This window comes from Pteropus vampyrus, unplaced genomic scaffold (assembly GCF_000151845.1).
Source record: "Pteropus vampyrus isolate Shadow unplaced genomic scaffold, Pvam_2.0 Scaffold11, whole genome shotgun sequence".
NCBI lineage: Eukaryota > Metazoa > Chordata > Mammalia > Chiroptera > Pteropodidae > Pteropus > Pteropus vampyrus.
In genome coordinates this window covers 10207745-10230709 of record NW_011888792.1, presented here as the reverse complement: position 1 = coordinate 10230709, position 22965 = coordinate 10207745, and the positions used below count along the sequence as shown (strand labels likewise).

Sequence of the window (22965 nt, the reverse complement as noted above, 5' to 3'; positions counted from 1 at the left end):
ATAGGGAGAACACCATATGAAGACTGGAGTCATGCTGCCATGAGCCAAGGAACTACCAAAGCTAGAGGACAGGTGGAACATTTCCTTCCCTAGCACCTTCAGAGAGAGTAGAGCCCTACTGTCATCTCGATTTCAGACTTTTGCATCCAGAACAATGAATGATACACTACATTTCTGTCATTTAAGTGACTCAGTTTGAGACAACTTTATTATAACAGCTTTAGTAAACTAATACCTACATCATATACTTATTAAAACCATTAGTGATATTAGCTAACAGAAATTAACTAAAATAGAAGGCACTACAAATAATTTCTCTTTCGCTTCTCTAAGTTCAGCTGTATCTGCATGACTAATTGTAACAATACTACTAGTTAGTCTATCTTTGGAAATGCTTCTTTCTGTTTGAGACACATTATTCCTATATTCCTAGTCTGTAAACAATATTTTGTTATGAAATTCCTAACATAAAAGGAAAATTAAGAGGTATTTGACATAAATAGAACCAAAGATATATTCTCTTAGCACTCTCATAAGCATTGTCCAGAAAAACAATATCTTAAGGACAGATGTGAACCTACCTCTAAAAAGATGGGGTGTCTCGGGATGACATAGCCTAGTGTCAAACTCTTGTTCTTTTGAATACTGCCTACCAAGTAACACTCTGATTATAATTTGGCTAACACGGCCTATAAAGGGAGAACACATCTGCCAGAAATAAATGTTTGTAAGCATCTTCCAACTGCATTTAAAAAGCTGGAATTTTAAGGTATAATAATTAGTGCCAGATAGTCTTCCTGAGGCCAATCGACACTGAATGATCAAGAGTACTAATGACTGACCCAATAACATGATAATGATGAGGCTAAAACTGGAGGCTTACCATGAGCCAGACACTATATTAAGAATTTTAAGATTTTGTATTCTACCCACATACCATCCCTATAAGGTAGGTACTATAATATATCCATTTTACTGATGGGAAAATTAAGTTTCAAAGTAGTTATGCCACTTGTTCAGGGTCCTCAGTAAGTAGCAAAGCACAGATGCAATTACAGGTTTGGCTTTGGAGCCTGTGCCCTGACTTCACTTTACTCCTCCCCAAGCAATGCTACTACAGGAATGACCTCTTGACCTCCCTGACCAATTTTTTTAAGATTTCCACAACTAGTGTATTTGAGGGTAAAAAGGTATGGTAGAAATTTGGGCTCTTGTAAGCCAAATTTCCAATCTAAAGCAACTAAATTATAGTGTTACAGATAAGAGTTTTAGCAGAGGTAATCAAAGAAGACAGGACATGGGCAAATCTTTTGTTATGTGTTCATGTTGCAGAATAGTAAAAGCCACTGATGGCCCTTCCTGAGTTGTTATTTTCTGTAACTGAAGCACTTTAGTCTTCATGGATGTCAGTCTTCACAAGCATTAATTCAGCTTAAAAGAAGAGCATGGCAGCTTCATCAGTCTCCTGAGACATTGTATTATGAATTGCTACAGAAGCACTTTGCATTTAAAATGTTCAGAAACATTATGCTTTGACTATAAGAGTTAAAAAAGCTTTAAACTCTAGGCTATGGCAACTAACTTAAGGCAGTGAACATAGAAATATAGTGGCAGTACCATATGTGATACTGATGGATGATCCTTTGAATCAAAATATTTGCTAACAAATGTATTACATAAAATTCTATTTTGAGAATATACTAATAAATACCTAGCAAAGGACAGGAAGGAAATAAATTCATGTGATTAGGCCTCTATGTTTTCAACTTCATAATTCATTTGATGCTATCATTTGTATCAGCTATAACTTCATCATACATTGTTTAAAAAATGTTTTGATATTCATTGGTCTCCTATCTAAATGCCATCAGTGAAAGGAATAATTATAGATAAAACTGCATCTCCTCAACCAAATATTCATAACGAATATATCTTTGAAGAGAAGAGACAAAATTCTAAATGAAAAAGAGTGTTAAATCTTTTTGATTCTGGAGTAGAGACCAGAGGAATAACAGGTCAAGAGCTACTCCCCAAAGTTCACGACAGAATTTGTTTCCTAAATTCACCAATGTTATACTTTGAGCTGAGTTAGGAAAATGCCACAATAACGTAGTAAGTGATAATAATGGCTTGATATTAATGACATGTCAGGTCGACATTTTATTTGGAACTCCAAGAGGTACAATGTTTGATAAATATGATTGAACATGAATCATATTTTCTCACTGGGAGATTCAAATATGTACCCATTCAAAAAAATCAGCAGCAGCATCACATATACATGTAACGAATGGAAAAATTAAAATGCGCTAGGTCATTTTCAGGGAATTCAGAATCTATTTGGAAACTGGCTTACATATGTAATGGAAAAAAAAAACACAAAATAAGCAAAAATTACAAGTATTTAAGTGGAGGACAGCAAATGGTTGACAAGGGAGATAATTTGATACAAGTATAAAAACTGGTAATCACTTGTAACCAAAGAAGCTAGAAGAGGTCAATTCAGAAAGACAGTAATGATATAAGCAAAAGTATAAAGATGCAACATCTGACATTTCTCAAATGTCAGTAGTATCGGAAACTAAGTTATCACAGTAAGTTTATATTACTTCGCTTAGTTCTTATGAAAAACTGTCAAGTAGACATATGGTCATTTTATACTTAAGATTCAAAGAAAGTTACTTGCCTAAATCATACAAGTAGCAAGTAATAGCTAATTGGTAATAAATTACATGTATAGGGGTAAAATGAAATTCCTTATTCTCTTGGATATAGAGAATAAGGGAATTTCAGAAGAAGGTAGTGTAGCAACGAGGACAGAGTCATGGATCTGTGCTCAGAATTTGGTTTCAAATTCTGGCTCCATTAGACACCAGCTATGTGACCTTGAGGATGTTTGCAGATTATAAAATTTTATATGTTTGTAAGTATATATAAGTATATATCACATATCTTACATGATATTAACACTAATTTTAGTTTTATTGAGAAGAAAATTTGAGCATATTTTATTAAAATATGTACACCGAAGATGTTTACTTAATGAAACGATGTCTCAGAAGAAGCTGATGATCACTGCATAAGAACTATACAATTCTTCCTTTGACACTGATGCAAAGAAATATATTTTGAAGTGCATAAGTACAATTATGGTAAAAAGAAAAATGTGTAGAATTATCTCAGGATCATGGAAAACAGATCATCACTTAAATGTAAAGGTATACTAGTTGGGACACCTTTGGTTACTCTGTAAAACCAACATCTACAATATCTCAGTGGCTAAAAACTACAAAGTTTCCTTCCTTTTTGATGAAAATGAGATCTGCTGACTCCAAGGCAACTAGCCTCCACACTTCCATGATGATTCAGGCTGACAAAAACTTCACTACGTTGTAGCTTCACGATTTGGATAAGGTCGTCAGGTCAAAAAAGGCAGGGGAGGAGAATGGTGAATAGTCTCCACTGAGAGTAACTCCGAATCCGTTTCTATTCAGAACCCTTGGCCCTACCTAACAGAAAGGAGGTGGAGGAGTAAAATCATCCTTGTGGAAGAGAGAAAAACCAAACGAAACAATTATAAACTGGCCTAGAAGTCTATCACAGAGCATGAGGAGGTGGGGTTTTAAATTCAGAAAGTGTAGAACACGGTTGACAGGCATTCAGAAATATGAAAGAGAGTCAGGAACATTTAACAAAAGCATGGTCAATTAGCACTAAAGGCCCAATTAGAGATCATGAATTTATGACAGTTTCATTCCTCATGCAATTTTGATTTTTTGGAATGTACGAGGAGAAAGAATATGAATTGATATAGTTGGGAGTCAAGGGGGGAGAAAATCACAGTTCAATCACATGGAGAATTTAAATAATTTTTTTATAAAACATTGGGACTGGGCTAAAATCCTGGGCCAAATAGATTTTGGTGGTGGTTGTTGTTGTAGGTGCCTAGACATATGAGTAGGTAAATTACAGTAAAGCAATAAAAAGAGCCATTTTCAGCATCAGCATCTTTTCTGACCAAGGGTCAATAGCATCTCTGAACTCTTAAATTTAGAAATAAAATTGTTCCATTGGATGAATGGATGGTGGTAAAGAAGCCTGTGTACTTACTGCCTGCCCATATGAGCCTAACAATGACCTTTTTCTAAAACTGCCTCTTTTGAGTAATGCGTTACTTTTTGCATGACAGGCTGCCTCAAATCTCACTGCTGAAGCTTTTTCTTTTGGGGATGAATTTATGGTACTATTTCACAGTCCACTAAAAAGGAACAGTTCATACTTGAAGTTGATGTTCATATGAAGAGAGTATTATGCCAGAAAAAATGCATCTTCTAAATTAATGAAAATAATAGCACATCTAGAATTATCTTCTATTGGTTGGCCTGTAATGAGCAATAACAACAATAATAATAATGCAAGAAAAGGAAGGAGAAAAAGAAAAACTCCATAGCCTCAGAGACATCATGAAGAAATTAGGAAACAGCAATTAGTATCAGGATAAGGCTATCTTGCCTTTATTTTATTGAAAGGAATGACATCCATATAGTTAATCATAAAACCATTTATAATGTTGACTGCCAATTTTCAATTAATTATCACTGCCATTTGTTGAAAAATAGAAAAGAGTACTCATTCAAAATATCGACTCCTGTTCAATTATATTTTCAGATTAAAAAACTACTTAAAGTCAATTACTTTCGATAAGAGAATATTAAGCATTTTAGGAAAATATAGTGTCAGATCACAAATATATCATTGAAAATATACTTTTTGATTTTGTCAGTCAGAAGCATTTAATCTTGAATTTTTAAGCTTTGATTTTGAGTCATTATCCTACTTAAAACTTCCCTAACAGTTGTCTCATAAGTATCCATCTCAGCAGTTAAGCAGTTATGTCTACTGTAAGCATATGTGGGTTTAGTATCTAGTTTCACTACTAAGTATTTAGTGATTTAAGCCAAATTCAGTGTCATTAGTGTGCATGTCTGCTTGATCCTTAAACTGGCCTATCTGTTCAATATTTGTAATTAAAGCCCAGAGAAACCTCCAGGTCAGATGTACAAAATACTACACGTATGATACCAAAAATGTAAATCAACAAAATTGTCATATAATTTTTTTCATTATTTAAAATTGAAATGAAAATTGTGATTTAACATTTAGGAAAATATACTGAAGAATTCACAACTTTCCCTTTGACATTTAAAAAGTCTGCAGTGAATAGATGCTCCAAAGGGTGAGTATAGATTTAAGCTTTGCCTTCCTCTCTAATCTGTTTTCTTGTAAGGGCTGAAAATGCACATTTTTTGCTCTACCTCTCTAGCCTTTTATACAATTGATACTAAATAAACGTTGGTTTGATAAACAATCACATTCATTAAGCAATTCTGCTAGATGTCTTTCTATATATAGTATTAGCCAAAAGGTAATTTTTTAAACATTAAATTTATACTGAAAAAAAAAAATTTAATTCTATATTTTAGTGAACTCTCCCAATACAGTACATTCTTTTGGTTTCTATCATAAGTTATGCTTTATAAACTACAGCTTTGTATTAGACCTATTGCATTTTAAAAATTGCTTTCCTTTAATGTACATTGAACTCCTATCATGAATCTTTTCCTTATATTTTGATTATCTTGCACACAAAACACATAGTGGATACAATATACTTAATAAAAAATGAGTAAATGAATTTACTTATGTGCTTATTCGTGTTAGCTGCAAATAGGAGACAGGACTGGTGAATTTTGAACTGAATGTGTCGCTAAAGAGGGAGCAATGTAAATTTCACATATCTTTTTCATGCCATAGGGTAAACCTTAAACATTTAAGGCTCATAAGAAATTAGTTAAATATATCCTATTGGGCAGTCAATTCAGATGATTTGTACAAATAAATGGATTGTTAACACAATCATTCATTACTTGTGAAGTTAGTTGATTTCAAATTTCAATACAATAGGTTTTGTTCTGTTACACTTATTAAGTAAAAGTGATAAAAATAAAATTTCATTAAAATGGCATTTACTCGAAATAAACTAAGTAATTACATAAATGTTTCCAATGACTTTGGATATCTAGAAGTTGCCATTTTCATAAAAATAATGAAGACATTTGAAGGAGAAAATTCAGGTTTTGAGGAAATGTATACAGTGAAAGTCTTAGCTATAAACACAGGGCATAGGCGAATGATTGTTGTGTAGTTCACAAGAGTTTATCTTTGCAAATTTGTCAGCCTATAGGAACACCAATGTCATATCAGGCTCTTGGATTTCCTTCAGTTAAGAGATCACTCATGATAGATTGCCACAAGAGCCCTGACTTCATTTTGATTTTAGGTCCTTCATATGAAAATCTTCTCCACAAAATTTTATGCTCTTTTGTTTATTTACAGTCTTGGAGGCCACTTGAGTAAAGTCCTTGAGACCTGTCGAAACTATAATTTTTCTTTAAGAAAAGTAAATTATCACTGAGTCCCCCATATGCATAGACATACAGATATATGCAAACACAATAATTAGAGATTATATTCTAGACACACTTGGAAATTTGTTTTTAGTATATTTTTATGATATAAGTAAATATTCTTCTCTTATTTGCATTTACAAGAAATAAAAAAATTATAAATACAACAAGAGCTAAGTTTAGAATCTGCAAACATACAGCAAGATCATTTGGAGATTCAATGTTTACACATTGATAGATACTGATAATATTTATTATAAACAGTATGATTTTTTTTGGCTAAAACCACAAAATTTGTAATAGTTTTACATGTTAACGCATGTACTATGCAGACCATTAAGAGTTAACAGCTCTAGGCCTGGTCTAAGTCAGTATTATATTCACACATCTTGGCTTTTTTTTTTCCCGAAATCAATATCTGCAAATAATAAATGAGATCCCAGAGGGTTGAGTTAAGCTTCAACCACCACAGAGCAACTCTGCAATTGGTCATTGACTTAATAATGTAGGTGAGTGCCACACTATAGAACATCTTTAGCACACTATAATAGAAAATTAATAGCATTCAAATCAGACTAGATTTACCCTAAGGATTACATAATAGCTTGAATTAGAACAATCACCTAACTCTAAGAAGTAGAAACTGCCATTAAAACTGAGAGAAATACAAAAGCTCCAGCATTATGCTTAACTTGTTACATGTACATTGTATTCTACTAGGGCAAAAGGCTTATGATAAACATGTCATGTCAAAAAAAAACAATGCGCTAATAAGTTACATTGCAGTGGTGCCCATGGTGTCCAAATGAAGTTCATATATTACTGTACAGGGATTTGCATATCAGAACCTATGTATTATGAACATTCTTCCTCAAAGTTAGTAATGAGGTAAACATTATACACATTGTCCTCATACCATCATAACACTTACAAAGGTAAAACGTTCCCCATGAGAAGCGAAAGCTTTATTTCCCCTTTCATATGACCTTCCTTTCGTCCAGAGTTCACAATGATGCCCTGACTGTAGATTCTCAAAGTAAATTCAAAAAGGAAAGCATAAAAAAAAATTAAAGAATAACTTTCATATATATATATATATACAGACACATATATATACATATATATATATGTATACACACACACACACACACACACACACACACACACACACACACATATATATATATATCTTTATAGAGCAGGACAAACAAGAGTCAAGAAATTAGACCCTTACAGTACTAAAGTGATATCAGAAAATTTGTGAGCTGCACAGCTCCTTGTGTAAGGAGACAATAGCATGTGATAAAATATCAATTATTCATTTATCCATTTTTCAAAGCTAGAGCAATCTATGGATACAGAGGGCCCAAAAATAAAACTTGGAGGGTTTTCATTTCATGTTAAAGACAGGCAGAGAGTAAACAAAGTATTTCTAAGCTTTATAAAGTTACTGTTTCCTTGTATTATTTGACATTTTAAAAATAGATCAGTTCACAAAAATACTTTTCACCTCAAAAGAAAGTCAAAAATAAATCAGATTGTTAAAAGAACAGATATATCTTCTAATTCTGCTTGTGAAGTAAAATATAGGGCTTAAATGTATATTTCTAGGTGTTAGATACAGAATCAAATTATAATAACTACATCTCAAACTCTAAGATTAGCAATTATCCTTAAGTAAAAATTAAAACCAAAGCCAAAACCAAATAAGACAAAAAGCATAACAACAAATATTCCTGAGAAAACATAGCCGCTAAAGGATAGTGGAGACTTACCCACAGGCTGCCAACATCCAGTCATTTCCTACAGCTTAAAGCACATGGCATTTTCTCCCGCAAGCAAACTTGTCTTTTACTTTTCAAAGGAGTTTCGTCACCTGGTTTAGCACTATTTCAAAGAAGAAAAAAAAAATCTTCCTTCTTGGTTTTTTCCTTCTAGTTCTTTCTCTTAGTGGTTTGTGCCACACACACAAAATGGCACCTTGCTTTCAATGCGGAAGCAGACTTTATATACCAAGCATGTGTATGTGAGTGTGCCACAAAACACTGGTTCCTTATCATGCGCTTGTTAGCTTGTCCAATCTATGGCAATCACTTCAGTCCCAGGGGTTGAAAGACACAAGACGCAGGGAAAAGGGAAGCAAAAGCTGAAGAAAGATCAATACTGCACTGTGAAACAAGAAGTGTAGGCTATTTACTTTTCATTGATCTGATGATGCAGGAGAAACACCTCAAACTGGCATTAAATTGAAGGAATACATCTTCTGTGTTTTTTCACCTCAAGGTCAGGAAGGAGTGAAAAAGAAATCAGAACAAACAGAAACTAATCACAAGAGTACAATAAAACTATTAATCCACATTACAAATCCACATAGTAACATAATTAAATTTCAGGTTGAATGAGATTCACAATAAAACAGATACTGTGGAGTTTTTTGTTTTGTTTTAAATTGTTTTAACTTGTACCTGGAACAGCTACAAAAACAATGGTATATGAGGACTGAATTGGATCAACACTTAATGCCTGCTAGAGGCCCAGCATTACTCTGCAAAAATCCCAAGGCAAAATAAATGCCCAGAAAATTAGAAATAAACTCTATTCCAGCCACAGAGAAAAGCACTGAACTTTAATTCCTAGATTTTAAAGAACCCTCCGAAAGATCACAAATGGTTTTCATAACAGGTTATCCTAAAATTCTGTGCCATTTTACCATCAGGTTAGAAAATTCTAATATATTTAGATTAAAAATATTTGAATATATGCAAACAAGAAATAGACTAACATCTGAAACTCCTATAGTGATATTTAACTGGACTTGGGAGACTGAATATAACTTTGACATCAATGTTACGTGAAAAAAATTCTGAGCTTTGATTTATCTGTTCACTCACTCATTCATATGAGTTTCTATGAGGGTCACCATATACACACATATATACACAGATGTATTTTTACTATAGTTTTCAAGAATATCCTGACTTTATCTGGATCAAAATTTCAGAATTAGAAAATTCAAAGCACGGAAGTTAAATTTTAAAGTTTGTGTTTTGTGTATCTACTATAGGGTTTTTGCTTTGTGGTTACCTCAAGGCTTATATAAAACATCTGACAGTTATAGTAGTCTATTTTAAGCTGATAACTTCAATCACAAAAAAACTCTACCCTTTTTCTCTCCTCTCCCACATTTTGTATTTTGGTATCACAATTTACAGCTTTTTATATTGCATACACTTTAACAAATAATTGTAGCTATAGTTATTTTTAATGCTTTGTCTTTAACTTCACATTAAAGTGATTTGCACAACACTATTACAGTATTAGAATATTCTAAGTGACTATATATGAGTTGTATTTTTTTACCAGGGTGTTTTATGTTTTTGTATGTTTTCACATTACTAACTAGTGTCATTTCAACTTGAAAAATGCCCTTGAGCATTTCTTATAAGGCAGGTCTAATGATGATGAACTCCCTCAGCTTTTGTCTGGGAAAATCTTTAGTCTTCCTTCATTGCTGAAGGACAGCTTTACCAGGTAAAATATTCTTGGTTGGCAGGGTTTTTTTTTTTTTTCTTCTTTTCAGCACTTTGAATATATCATCCCATTTTCTTCTGACCTGCTAAATTTCTGCTGGGATGTTGGCTGATAGCCTTATGGGGGGGTTCCCTTGTATGAAAGAAAATTTTTTTCTCTAGATGCTATCAAAATTTTCTTTTTACTCTTGATTTTTGAGTTTTATTATAATGTATCACAAGTAAAGTCTTTTTATGGTTAAATTTGTATGGGGATCTATAAGTTTCATGTACCTAGATGTCTCTCATATTTGGGGCATTTTCTAGGGGGTAAATACTTCACAATGTATCATCAGGTTGTAAAATTTAATATATACAATTTTATTTGTTAATTATGCCTCAATAGAGGTGAGAAAAATAAAATTTAAAAAATGATAACTCTGATAGTAGAAATAGTTTATCAAGTCCATTCTGAATCATCTAAGATATTTATTCTCTAAACTCTAAATTCATGTTTTAATATTTAATCACAATTATGACTCATGCACACTCTATAAAAAGTATCTTTTTTGGACTTTCTAAATGAGGATCTTGGCCATTGTAAAATAAATAAATGAAAGAATGCAGGGTCAACCATGACAACTATACAATTTCATCAAGACAGAAGCACTCTTTTTGCCTACTATAACGGCCTTGCTCCATTCTCACCAAGTTTGCCACAAAACTTTGTTTTTTTAAAAGGCCAAAATTTCTCAATACAATGGTTATTTCTTTTCTTGATCCATAGCCAAAGATGATACATTCTTAAAATTGATTTTATTAAATGAAACAATAGCGAAGTTGCACCTAAACTTTTTTCTAAAATGTCATCATAATTTTCCTATAAAGTGCTGAAATACATAGTATTTTTTTCTATTTATACATATTAACTCTAAGGCTTAAATTTTCCTTCTAAAAATCTTAATGATTATTTTATTAATTTCCAAATATAATAACTTCTAGAGATTCTAGCACTTATCTCTGCTTTAGACAAATATTTTTAATTTGAAATAATTCCTATCTTTGCTAAATATTCAAAATATAAACAAGTCTAGAAAAAATAATTGTAGAGATATTTTTGAAAGATATAAATATGTGAAAAAACTCATGTATTATTTTCTATGGACATCTAAATAATTCCTTTTATATTTAGAAATCTTTGGAAAGATATTTTAATGTTCTTATAAAATCTTAATTTTGTACTTATGAGAAAATTGAAGAGCTTTCTCATTATTGCATCCTCTTCCATATAACACATATTTTATAAAAATTTTTAAAAGTTAGATACTCGTTATACTGGATATCATTTGAGTTTCTTTTAAGGTTCTTGGTTTATCAAAATTTATAGTATTTGAAAAAATCAGAAAGTGAACCTTTATCATTTTTAATTGAAGACATGGGAATTATTTCATTCTAAGTCTTAAATTACCTGGAAATTAATTATGGATTGAGCCTTTACAAAGCATAAATATTTTTACATTCAAATATTTTCTTACACAACTTCGCTTCAATTGAATGACTTTAAGGATATGTCACTATTCATCCTGTTTGGCAGAAGTCCAGAAAGCTTCTCTGCTAGGTCAGTCTGCTAAGAGCATGTTTGGCTAAGAGCATGTTCTGGTAAGGAACAAACGATGTAGTCAGAGCAGCAAGCACAGTGCTGTCTAATATAGCCCAGTCCAAATTCATTCTCAGAAACTAAGGCTAATCATGGCTGGCAAAAAAGACAAAGTGTCAATACCGTGTTATGATTTCTTAGGTGGTATGTGATGGAAAATTGTTGTTTCACCATACATTCATCATTTTAATTTACTTGGGATAATAATTGACAAAGTTTTCTTTTGCTACATAATCAAAAAATTGTTCAATGTTTGAGTGTCAAGAGCGGTGAGGAAGAAATGGGAGAAATTATCATTTGATATAATCTAACAATCTAATCTACAATAATCTAAGAATCTAGATCAATCCCCATCTTTATTTCCAACACGTTATTCCTACAAATTTGAAGAGTTTTAAAGAATCAGCATAACTTTTGTAATCTGTTTTCCTATAAAACACTTTTAAGGTTGAAGCATTTTGTTTTAAGGTTTTAAAAGATATATATTAAACTTTGTTTAAAAAGGATCTAAGATTCACTATATGGAATGAATCTAAAGACATAAAATATTTCACAGTGTTTATTATTCTCGATCAGTACTTTTTTTAAGGTATATTTATTATTCTCAATCTCCATATGTTTTTTAAGGTTTCTTGATTGATAACGTGTTTTAAGGATATTAAAATATTAAAATACCTATAAGAATATAATTATTTTAACAAAATTATTAGGAAATTATTAGGAAATAAGAATTAAATTATTAGGAAATAAGAATTAAATTATAGTATTTTTGAAAAGGTAAAGATCATTTCTATGTTACATTTCCTAACATGACAGAGACCATGATACCAATTCTTGGTCATTTTCAATTACCTAACTGAAGTATTATATATATCAATTAATTTCACATCCATTGTAGGATCTTTACACAGTAAGTATTGCAAGACACTCTACTGATGGTCAGACCCTTCAGGCAATAAGGAATTAAGAGGCTTAGTAAAGACAATCTAGAAGTAACTTTATGAAATTTAACATGTCACATGGTAGTGTGAATTTTCCGGATATCATTCCTGCCCTTGTTTAGAATACTAACAAACAGTATCATTTAATGGAGAAATTTTCCATACATTTTTACTTTTTATTCCTAACCTACCCCCTCCCCAGCTCCAGAAATATGATCTACATTTGCCCACAATTATGCCATATATTGCTGTCAAAACCATATGTTTATTAAGTATTTACAAGCAAACAGTATAATTCTAATTTTTATTTAAAGAAACTAGAGATATTCTATAGTCTTGAAATGTGTAAAGACATCATGAAACAAAGTAGCCATGTGTTTTAAAAAAAGGAAAAAGAATTACAGATAACAAAAAAAATTTAAATGTTATATAATTATTCATTAGTTATTACATAATTTTCAAAGTTTTTATAATCTCTTCATTAATCTTGTCCATATCGACACATTCCAATCCAGCAGGTAGATATTGAACAAGAAACAGCCCTAATAATTCATCACTGGATTGATACTCAAAGTTCCTGAAATTTGCTCATCTTTCATTTTCTAAAATCTCTGTGCAAAGACTAAAGATGCACTTTTTGTAATTTAGCATTTACATGATATTTTCTATTTAAACGTTGACATGTATCTTTTTGAGGGATTCATCTTGACATGCCTGTCAAGCTTGCCTTCTCCATTTTTGATAGGGTGAATAATAGGTGCTAAAGGTTGATTAGAATTGAACCTGGAGATGCATTTTATTAAAATTTTGCTTCCTTTTACACACAAGCAAGCAATACAATTTTTTGCCATTAAGAACTCACATGAAAGGAAGATATTGCTTCTTTAAAATTTTGAATTAAATATATTTTAAGATGTGTCACACTTATAAGATTATCAAATATAAGATTATCTTGAAAGTAATGTGGTCTTTTTAAAAATAAACACATAATGAAAATAGTAAACTTATTCTCTAATAACATTTCTTCCTTTTCAATTAGTTGCCTTTGAGATTAATCTTAATTTGGACTGTTCTGATATAATAAACCGGGCACTTACAAATCCTGAAAACTCTTTCTACTACATGAATTTAGAATTTATCAGCATTTATTTATGATCCTTGGGTATTAATAAGATTCCAGATATTTGTTAATAAATGTATTTAAATTTCTCTTTATAAACAGAATTTTTTAAGTGAATCATCAAACTCAATTCCTCCTTACAATTCCTTTCATTGAAACACTGCTAATTCTGGAAACCAGGTCTTTGAGATGTCTTCCTTAGTACCTAAGTGGAAGGCAGTAATCAAGTTGCTGAAGCCTAAATGTCAACGCCAGAAGAAATCTGTCTTCATCCTAGTAAAACTGAAAATAGTGAAACTCTACTCTCACTCTCAAAGAATAGGGAATAATCTGGAGTTAGATGCTATAGACGCTAATTGTTTTAGACGAGAAAATAAAGATATAAAAGTGTTCTTCCTCCTGCAAGGAAGGGCAACGATGAAAAAGGAGGTAATAGAATGATGGTAAGTAAAGAGATAAAGAGCTGAAAAGGGGGCAAATCAAAAAACTGTTAAAAAAAAAAAAAAGCAGTTTTTGCAGAGATGACTATTACAAAAATTGAGGTTTGTATTATTGTAATACTTTGCCCCAAAACTCTAATTCTACCATTTATATAGGTGTCTGGTGGGGAGGGGAGAGACAGAGAGAGTATCTGAACTATGAAAAAAGAAGATATTACACATAATGTTCAAAAGACTACAGAAGAATAGCAAAATGGAGCAAAAATAAACTCATAAAGAAATTCTACTGCAGCACCATTTGAAGCCATTAAGCACAAGATTTCAAGTCTATTTCATATAGACTTTAATAGGCTGATAGCAACTAACATCTGGAATAAAGAAATAACATCTATAGTCAATAGCCATGAATAAGTTGATGGTATTAGATTTTAAATGTATTCATATGAGAAGAATATACTCACAGTGATACTTCTGTCTCTGCTTTCTAAGAATACTGATTCATCTTTCTTAGGATAAGAGGCAGAAATCTGCAAAGGTAGGACATATGATGTATAAGCCATTCACATCTGAGTCTTCTCTCCTTCTAGGTTCAAGAGGATTATATTTATTTGCCCCTGTGCAGACAACCAGAGCCCTGTGACAGGTGATCAGTACTGGCCATTGGGCTGTGAGAGGAAGAGTTGTATGCATTATCTATGGGTAGAAGCATTCCATTGCTGAGTGAGACTTTTGAGCTCTCCTTTTCTTTCTCATGACAATTTTTAAGGCTACATGTTCCAGACAGCAGAATCACAGAATGGTGGGGTCTATGGTCATCCTAGATTACTTAGTTGTTTCTAGGAAACTGTAAGACAGTTTCTTTGGAATCTCACCCAGGCCTGCAGTGGACTCTGCAGAAACAAGAAATAAGTTTTTGTTGTCTTAAGCCACTGAGATTAAGATGATTTTTTATAATATATTTCAGTTTGTCCTAATATAGAAATTAACCTCAAAGGTTAGAAGCTTCTGAAACAAAATATGTGACTCTGCCTTACTGATAGGGTGAGGAAGACAATGATTATTGTAATCTGAAAGATAGGAAAGATGGTGATCTTTTACTGCTTGCAATGACAAAGCATGATTTGGGAGCTAGATCATAAAACAAATAAATTTGTAGTCCTAGAAAAAGAGCTTGGAAAACATGTTACTCATGAGTTAATCGTTATCTGCTTTTGACAGAGTACTATTAAAAAAACTGGTAAGCTCAGACAAGAACTGGCTAATTTGCAGGTTAAAATGAAAGAAAATGGAGACATTCAAGAAATTTTCATTTTGAAATGTATGACAAACCAAGTGCTCTGAGATCACAAACACTAGGAGAAAATTGAGACAGTATTTTAAGTAACAAAGGTAATTAAAACTCAACTTTGAAACAGAGAGAACAAAAGATAATGGCTTTAGTACCTTCTATTAAAAGTTTTCAAAAATTAAGGTGACTAAGGGCAAAGATATTATAGATGTGGTAAATAGTAATTCTTTTAATAGGATACAATAACTCAGAAAATATCTACTTAATGGCTGGTATTAAGTAAGAAGCCTATTAAATATTTTGAGAGAGCTGAATTGCCAAAGAAACTACGAGCGTGGATGAAAACTGCCTAGGCTTAAAACACATCTTGGTTCTGCAAACTTCTAAGGATAGGAGCAGTCAGGAAAAGCTGCTCTGCCCCCAAAAGGGCATGTTCTTGATCTCTTTCTCTTGAAGCTGTGACTAAGAAGGGTAATGGAAAAGGAAAACCTCCGAGGAGGAGGGCCAACAGCTATAGAGAAAAATGAACAAGGGAGTTCCTCACAGAGAGCAAAAAAAGAATTGAATAAGCCTTCAGATCAAGCAAGAAATGTTAACATTTTCATATAGAAAGGATAAGACAGATGTTACAAAAGGAAAACATCTATTTTAGCTCTGAGGTTGACTATGACATTAGTGTTCATTAAGTCAAAAATTTCCATTCTAGGAACTTCTAGAGTTATAATTATAGATTTAAATATTTGTTTGGGGAAGTTTTTATTTAATGTAAACAAAGTCAATCTTTAAAAAGTTGTACTAACAATTTGTAGAAAATATTTTTTCATAGATCAAGTAAAAATTGGAGAGAAAAAGCAGTTAATAAAGTTACCAGTTTTGTGACTTGACAAGTGTTTCTCCCCAGTCTTCTTTGGCTACATAAAATCCCAAGGATTGAGTGATCTGGTAGAGGGGGATTATTTGGCTATAATAATGGAGACCAACAAAAAAAGAGAAACTCCATCACTGCATCTTGGGAATGTGAAAGTCATGATTGTCTTGAGTATGCTCTACCTGTGGGATCGGACTTTGTCCACACCCTCCTGTCCACTCTACTCCCTTGAATTTCTGCAGGGTGGAGGTAAAGTTAACTGGATAACTGGAAATGAATATTAGAGATTCAGAGAGAAGGTAAGCACTTTGGGGAGATAACCAAAGAGGTTATAGAGATTTGAGGGGACACAGGAGAAGGGGAGAAAAGCAGAAAAGCAGTGACAAGTCTAAGTGACCAGATAAGGAAGGAAGGGAGGGAGGAAAAAAGAAGGGAGGGAAAGAAGAAAGGAAGAGAGGGAGGGAGGAAGGAAGGAACTAGGCAGTGAAGAAGTTTGGTTGAGTTTAGTGGAATTAAAAAAAAAAATGCTCTGGAACCCTACTCCACAAAGACTCTATAGGCTGTAACATGTGACTTGAATAAGCAGTAGTTGGCTTTAGCCCATTTTTCTGAATTTCTTACAGGTTAACTGGATGTAGTAAGAATTTTAATAGTAAATTATACAGTTCATTGTCCAATTTAAGAAAAAAATATGTAAGTTTCAAATTTAAAAAGAAAGAGAGGAGTAGAAAAGCATTTTGTGATATGATTTGGAAATTTAAGGAGACAGATTAAATGAAAAATGAAGGTTCCATTTAAAATAATGAATCATTTTTAAGAGTAATCTTAGCACTAAAGGTTATTAAATTACAGGGAGAAAAGGCTTTTTGTTTTTTCTTCTCATACTCTTTGGTCAAATATAGAAGCAACATCTTTGTTCTAAACTCATATAAACTGCGTATTTCCTCATTTGATATTCTAGCTTCCCACTCTGTTCTTCAATCTAGCATCTACTTTGACTAAACTCTTATAAAGTTTCTATTTCCTTCACCAAGTTCTACCAAGATTCATATTTACTAGCTTTGATATGCAAAAATACTCTAAAAATGAATAAAAAGGCATTTAATATAATGTCATTTACTTTACATAAACAGCAGAAGCCAAAGCTTTGTGTATCTTGTAACAGTCAAATTTCAATTTGTTCCAATGTGTTCAATTGGCAAAATCACAGGTTTTCCATAACAAACTGTGCTTATCTAAATAGTACTTATTATATGCATCATAATTCTCTATGTTCTTCTCTATGTTTTCCATTAAGCTTGAGCACAGAAACTAATTTCTTTCTCTCTTTCTCCTCTCCCTCTTTCTCCATCCCTCAAACCTCTCTCTTTTTCTCTGGTATGCTTAGGTCAGAATCTGTCAAATTGTGATCACTTGGAAAGTTTTTGTTATTGTTTGAGTAGTAAAACTTTAAATTCAGAGACATGCTCTCTACTATATAACTTTGGGATGATTTCAGACCACAACTTTGGTAAGCTTTCTTGTTCACTCACAGCACAAGAGAAAGAAATGAATTTATCACGTTTATAAGACAATTGACAGCCTACATTTTATTAGTAATAGATTATTTTAATATTAAAATCTTGATAAACTAAAGAATGACTTGATAATCTGGGTTTAGTCTAGTCATTGTTATACTTTCTATGTTCAGTATTAGAAATAGGGGATTTTAAAACCAGTACTACTTCTGGTTATCTATTTTCTTCTATGGAAATTGAGAGCAAAACTCAATTGAATTTAAAATCAAAGCACCAGATGAACCTTTGACAGGGAGTGAATTGATAAGACAAAACTAGTTATTATGCCCATTAGATCATTTCCCATTCAAATAGTGGTTCTTAGTGCTTTGAGTTAGTGTTAACTGCTAATTTAGCATGCATTTAAAAGAGAAAAGATAGCATATTTATTTTTTAGTAAGTTTATAAAAAATGAACTAGATTGTATACTTATAAAAACTTTCCATTTTCAAAATGTAATTCTATAGGTAACATATGAACCTATTATCACTAATCAACTAATAAATACTTTGCTTGATTGTGAGATGTAATTAAGAAAACACGAATGCCAAATTTTCCCCCTAATTGATTCCATCTTGGCGACAGGGCAGCCATTAAATTAAGAAGGCTAGGACCATAACTTTGAATTTAAACTCATCATAAAAATGGGATGAATGAAGACAGTATTATAAACAACTAATTTCAAATATGGTTCAAACTAGAATAGTTATCTTTAATCCTAAAAAGCAGGAATGGAATTAAAAGTGTTGCAGCAGATAAAATTGTGTAGAAAACAAAGCTCAGGTTGTTAGGAGAATTGTAAGGCAAGTTTAGAATAACAAGAGTGAGAGATATGAATAGTTGCCCACATAATATACAATCTGATGTCTTAATAATAAAACCACAATTTTAATTGGAGCAGCTCTCCCCAATACTTCTCCAAATTGCTTCTAGAGTGTCCATGTGATACATAGGTAGATTCTGTAATGCAGAAATTTCCTTTCCCTGTCCCCTCTTTCCATGTAACTTCCATTTGGCTTATGATTAGAATGCTTAAATATGAAACCGCCATCTTGTGCCTATCCTAACAGGAGCTCTAGCTGACAGTATCAACTACCAGATGCAAAAGTAAATAGACCTCCAGATGAATTTAACACCCAGTTTAGGAGTCTTCCAGCTGAGACCCCAGATATTGTAAAGCAGAAATAAACTACTCATTCCATATCCTCTCTAATTTCCTGACTCACAGAAGTCATAATCATAATACATAGATGTTTCGCACTATTAGATTTAGGATAATTTCTTACACAGCCACAGTAACTGGAATATAAGTCACTGAATATACAAATTAGGTAAATAGAAGTAATATAGATTCTAAAAAGATAATAAATATTTAATATGTCTTTAGAAAACATTCACAAGAAAGTTCTTGTCCAGGTTAAATAACATTTCAAAGCTTTGTCTTAATGTATTAGAAACTTTGCTACAAGTTCACTTAAATTTTCTTGAAGCTACAAAAATTAATAAAGATTTAAAACCTATAATTTAAAAGAAGAGGCCAGTCTCATTAAATTAAAAAGTGCTTCCAGTTAGCGATCCATCATTTGAACACCTCATTTTTGGTAATAAAAAATTTGAAAGCCTATATAGATAAATAAAACCTATTAAACAAGTTCATAAAATATTTTCTCAGTATTTCTGGAGAAAAATAAAACTATTTGTGTTACATTGTAAGTTTGAGAATAAATCTCCATATGAAATGTATCTTATTATAGTTATAGAGGAAGATGGATCAAAGAGTCATATTTCCAAAACTTTGTAGAATATACTATTCCTACACTGAATGTTACCATAAATTAAGAATCATACACAAAGAAAAGCTAGAGATAGGAAAGGTCAGTCCTGCATATGTGCCTTTGCCCTACCGAAATCACTTTCTATTCTTTTGTCCTACCTTTTTCTATGAGAATACTTTCCTTCTAGTTGGTAGGTCACTTAACAAAGATGTTCCTGCAAAATCTCTATTATATAATCACTCAAAAACTCATATTAATTAAACTTGGAATTTTTTTCCATGAATAGGGCAAAAAAAGCATTTCCTAAGGAAGGAGAAATGTGAAACCTTTATATAATCTTTGCAAAAACTCACTTTTAATCGATAGGTTTATTTTTCCATTAGTTATAGATATCTAAACACAACAACAAAGACGATATGTTTTGAAAAAAGATGAAAGATAAAGTCATGCTACTTTTGAACAAATCTTTGAGTGATATTGGTGCACAACAAAAATAGAACTAGAAATATCAAAATTTTGTATGTAATATAATGACCAAATATGGTTAGGATTATTTATCAGTAGGAAACGTGACACATTCTTGTACTATATATAAAACAATCCACTTTCTAGACTAAAATAAATTCCCCAAATAAAAGAGAAGATGCACAAAAATTCAGAACACAGTGAACAGCTCCATCTTCAATATGTATTGGCTTCTCTCCCTCTTATACCAAAGTAGAACTATGTTGATTCAAATGTTATATTCAGAAGTATAGAATTGAAAAAAGTAGTAGTAGTGGAGAAGAAGTAAAGCTATAGCATTTTATGTTCAAAGAATTCCAACAGTAAGCGAATACTGGAACAGGAGAAGCTTAGCATTAAAGCAGCAGATGATAGAAGCTCAATTTTCATATTGTACTTACATATAAAATTAACATTATATAAATTAAATTTTACAGAACACTTTAACTTGAATATGTTTTCTATTTAATCATGCTTTCATCTCATTAGCAATAAATGTAAATAAAATTTATAAGTTTAAAAATGAAGAGTTTGTTTCTACTATGCCTTAATTATTAGAGTTGACATCTAAAAAAAAAAGGAAAAAAAAAGCAAATAGTCTAACCTTCTTACCTATTGGTAAACTCCTGTATTCTATATTTCTTACAAAGGAATATTAACAGGGTGTCTCAAAAATATCTTGTTACTGATGCTGAGCCATATTTAAATGGTAAGACACTGAACAGCAAAGACAAGTGGATTGTATTTGGTAAAGCAGCACTATAATTCTAACCTTCATACACAAGTTAAAATTTCATGAGATTTGGAAACAGATATTGCAATAACTTTCAGCTGCAGATGGAAAAAAAAAGAACTCAGTAACTGACTTTTTGTAACATTCAATTTCATTAATTTGATTGATTCAGATACAAGTCAGAACCACTGAAAATTTCTTGAAAATATATCACTATGCAGGAAAAATGTTGTTGAAATGGAAATCAATGCACAAAATATTAATGATAGTGGAACAAAGATTTTTTCAGAGAAGCAATATGAAAAGTTAGAGCAATAAAAGAGCACAGATAAAAATAACCACAGTAAGTTAAACTAAATGTTATTGTTACTTGCTATTCCCCAAATAGTATTCTAAATAAATACTCATTTTGAAATCTTAGGCAGAAATAAAAAAGCCAAAACCTTCACCAACCAAGATTTAGTTGAAAAGCAAGTTTAGTACCGACATCTTACTAAAAGTAAGAGGTAAAAAGTTTCTTTCATTTACTCTAAGGTGATTCTGACAAATGAGCCAATACCATTTAATCTGTACATAAAACAATAAGGCAAAAATGGTTTGCCTGCAGTAAAAACTAATGGGGTGAACATTTGCTGTTTCCAACTATATTTAAATCTTATTTACTTCAACTCTAGCATTCTCTTAGTGATCATTCTACTTGATATGGGTTGATTGACATAAGAGCATATGGAATAAGAGCAATATGAAAGTTTATGTCATGAGCTCTTAAAAATCTGATATTCTTTTGGATAGTAAATGAGGAATAAAACTAAAAGTTGTACTTGTACATAATTAGGTGGCCGAAGACACTCTAGGATATTTGGTCAAGGGTCCTTAGGATTCCAATTAGACTAACACAAAAGTATTTATAAGTTTTGTTCAGGTGGAGAATGAAATTATTCACAATTCAGGCAAGAAAATCCACCTGGAATATACACTGGAGAGAGTGTAATTTAGAAAAATTTTTAAATTTATTTTTAAATTACAATAACACAATATTATATTAGTTTTAGGTGTACAACATAGTGATTAGACATTTATATACCTTACAAAGTGGTCACTCTGAAAAGTTTAGTATCCAACTGATACCATACAGTTATTACAATATTATTGACTATAGTCCCTATTCTGTACTTTACATTTCTGTGACTATTTTTACAACTGGCAATTTGTATTTCTTAATCCCTTTCACCTCAGAAAGCATATTTAATTCATCTTCAAGGGAAAAAAATGTGAGGTGTTTAATTTATATACCAATGTATTATTTGATTAATAAATCCGTTCTATTTTTTTCATTAAAAATGTAGTTTTGAGACTTCTGGTTTCTAGTTCATCATGTAAAGAGCTTAGAAGTTGCTACTCCATCCTAATGAGAAGTAAAAAGCTAAACAAGTATTAAAAATAGTTAACAAATTGTCTTAGATCCAACAGAGAATAAGGTCACAAAGAAAACTACTGCCTCCAAAATGAGAGAGAAATACAGACGATCAAAACTTACTGGAGCAGTAACTAGAACATAAACCTTTGCAGGAACCTGTACCAGGACAGGAAAGCCTAAATTGTAATTGGCAAATTGCTGGAAGCTCAATGTGGGGAAAACTGTAGTTAAAAATTCCAAGGGAGTCTAGGGCCATGCTACCCTGAACAAGCCCAATTACATCTGATCTCGGAAGCTAAGGAGGGGTGGGCCTGGTTAGTATTTGGATGGGAAACCACCTAGGAAGACCAGGTACTGTAGGTGTAAAAAATTTTTTAAAAAAGGAATTGTAAGCTGACAAGGTCCTTGCAATCTGTGAGGTCAACCAAGGGCTGCCTCGCCTCAAAAAAAAAAAAAATATCCAGGGGGACCCAGTCATAAAGGGGCCTCCACTCATTTGTGAATTTTACCTCCAGGAGCTTTACCAGATTCTTACAGTGAATATCAGAAAAACTCCCTCATACTTTCAGCAGGACAAGGTAAAGGTAATCATTTTGAAAAATGCCAGAGTGTTCTGTTCTTCTGCCCTCAGAGCCCCACTTGCTGGGGTTTTATCAGAGCCTAACATACTTTGGGGAAGGGATATACCTT

The 22965-nt window shown here is 32.0% G+C and overlaps 1 pseudogene; it reads left to right on the top strand.

Moving 5' to 3' along the window:
• Positions 1 to 22519: 22519 nt before the first annotated feature.
• Positions 22520 to 22638, top strand: LOC111732081 (annotated as a pseudogene).
• Positions 22639 to 22965: the final 327 nt, after the last annotated feature.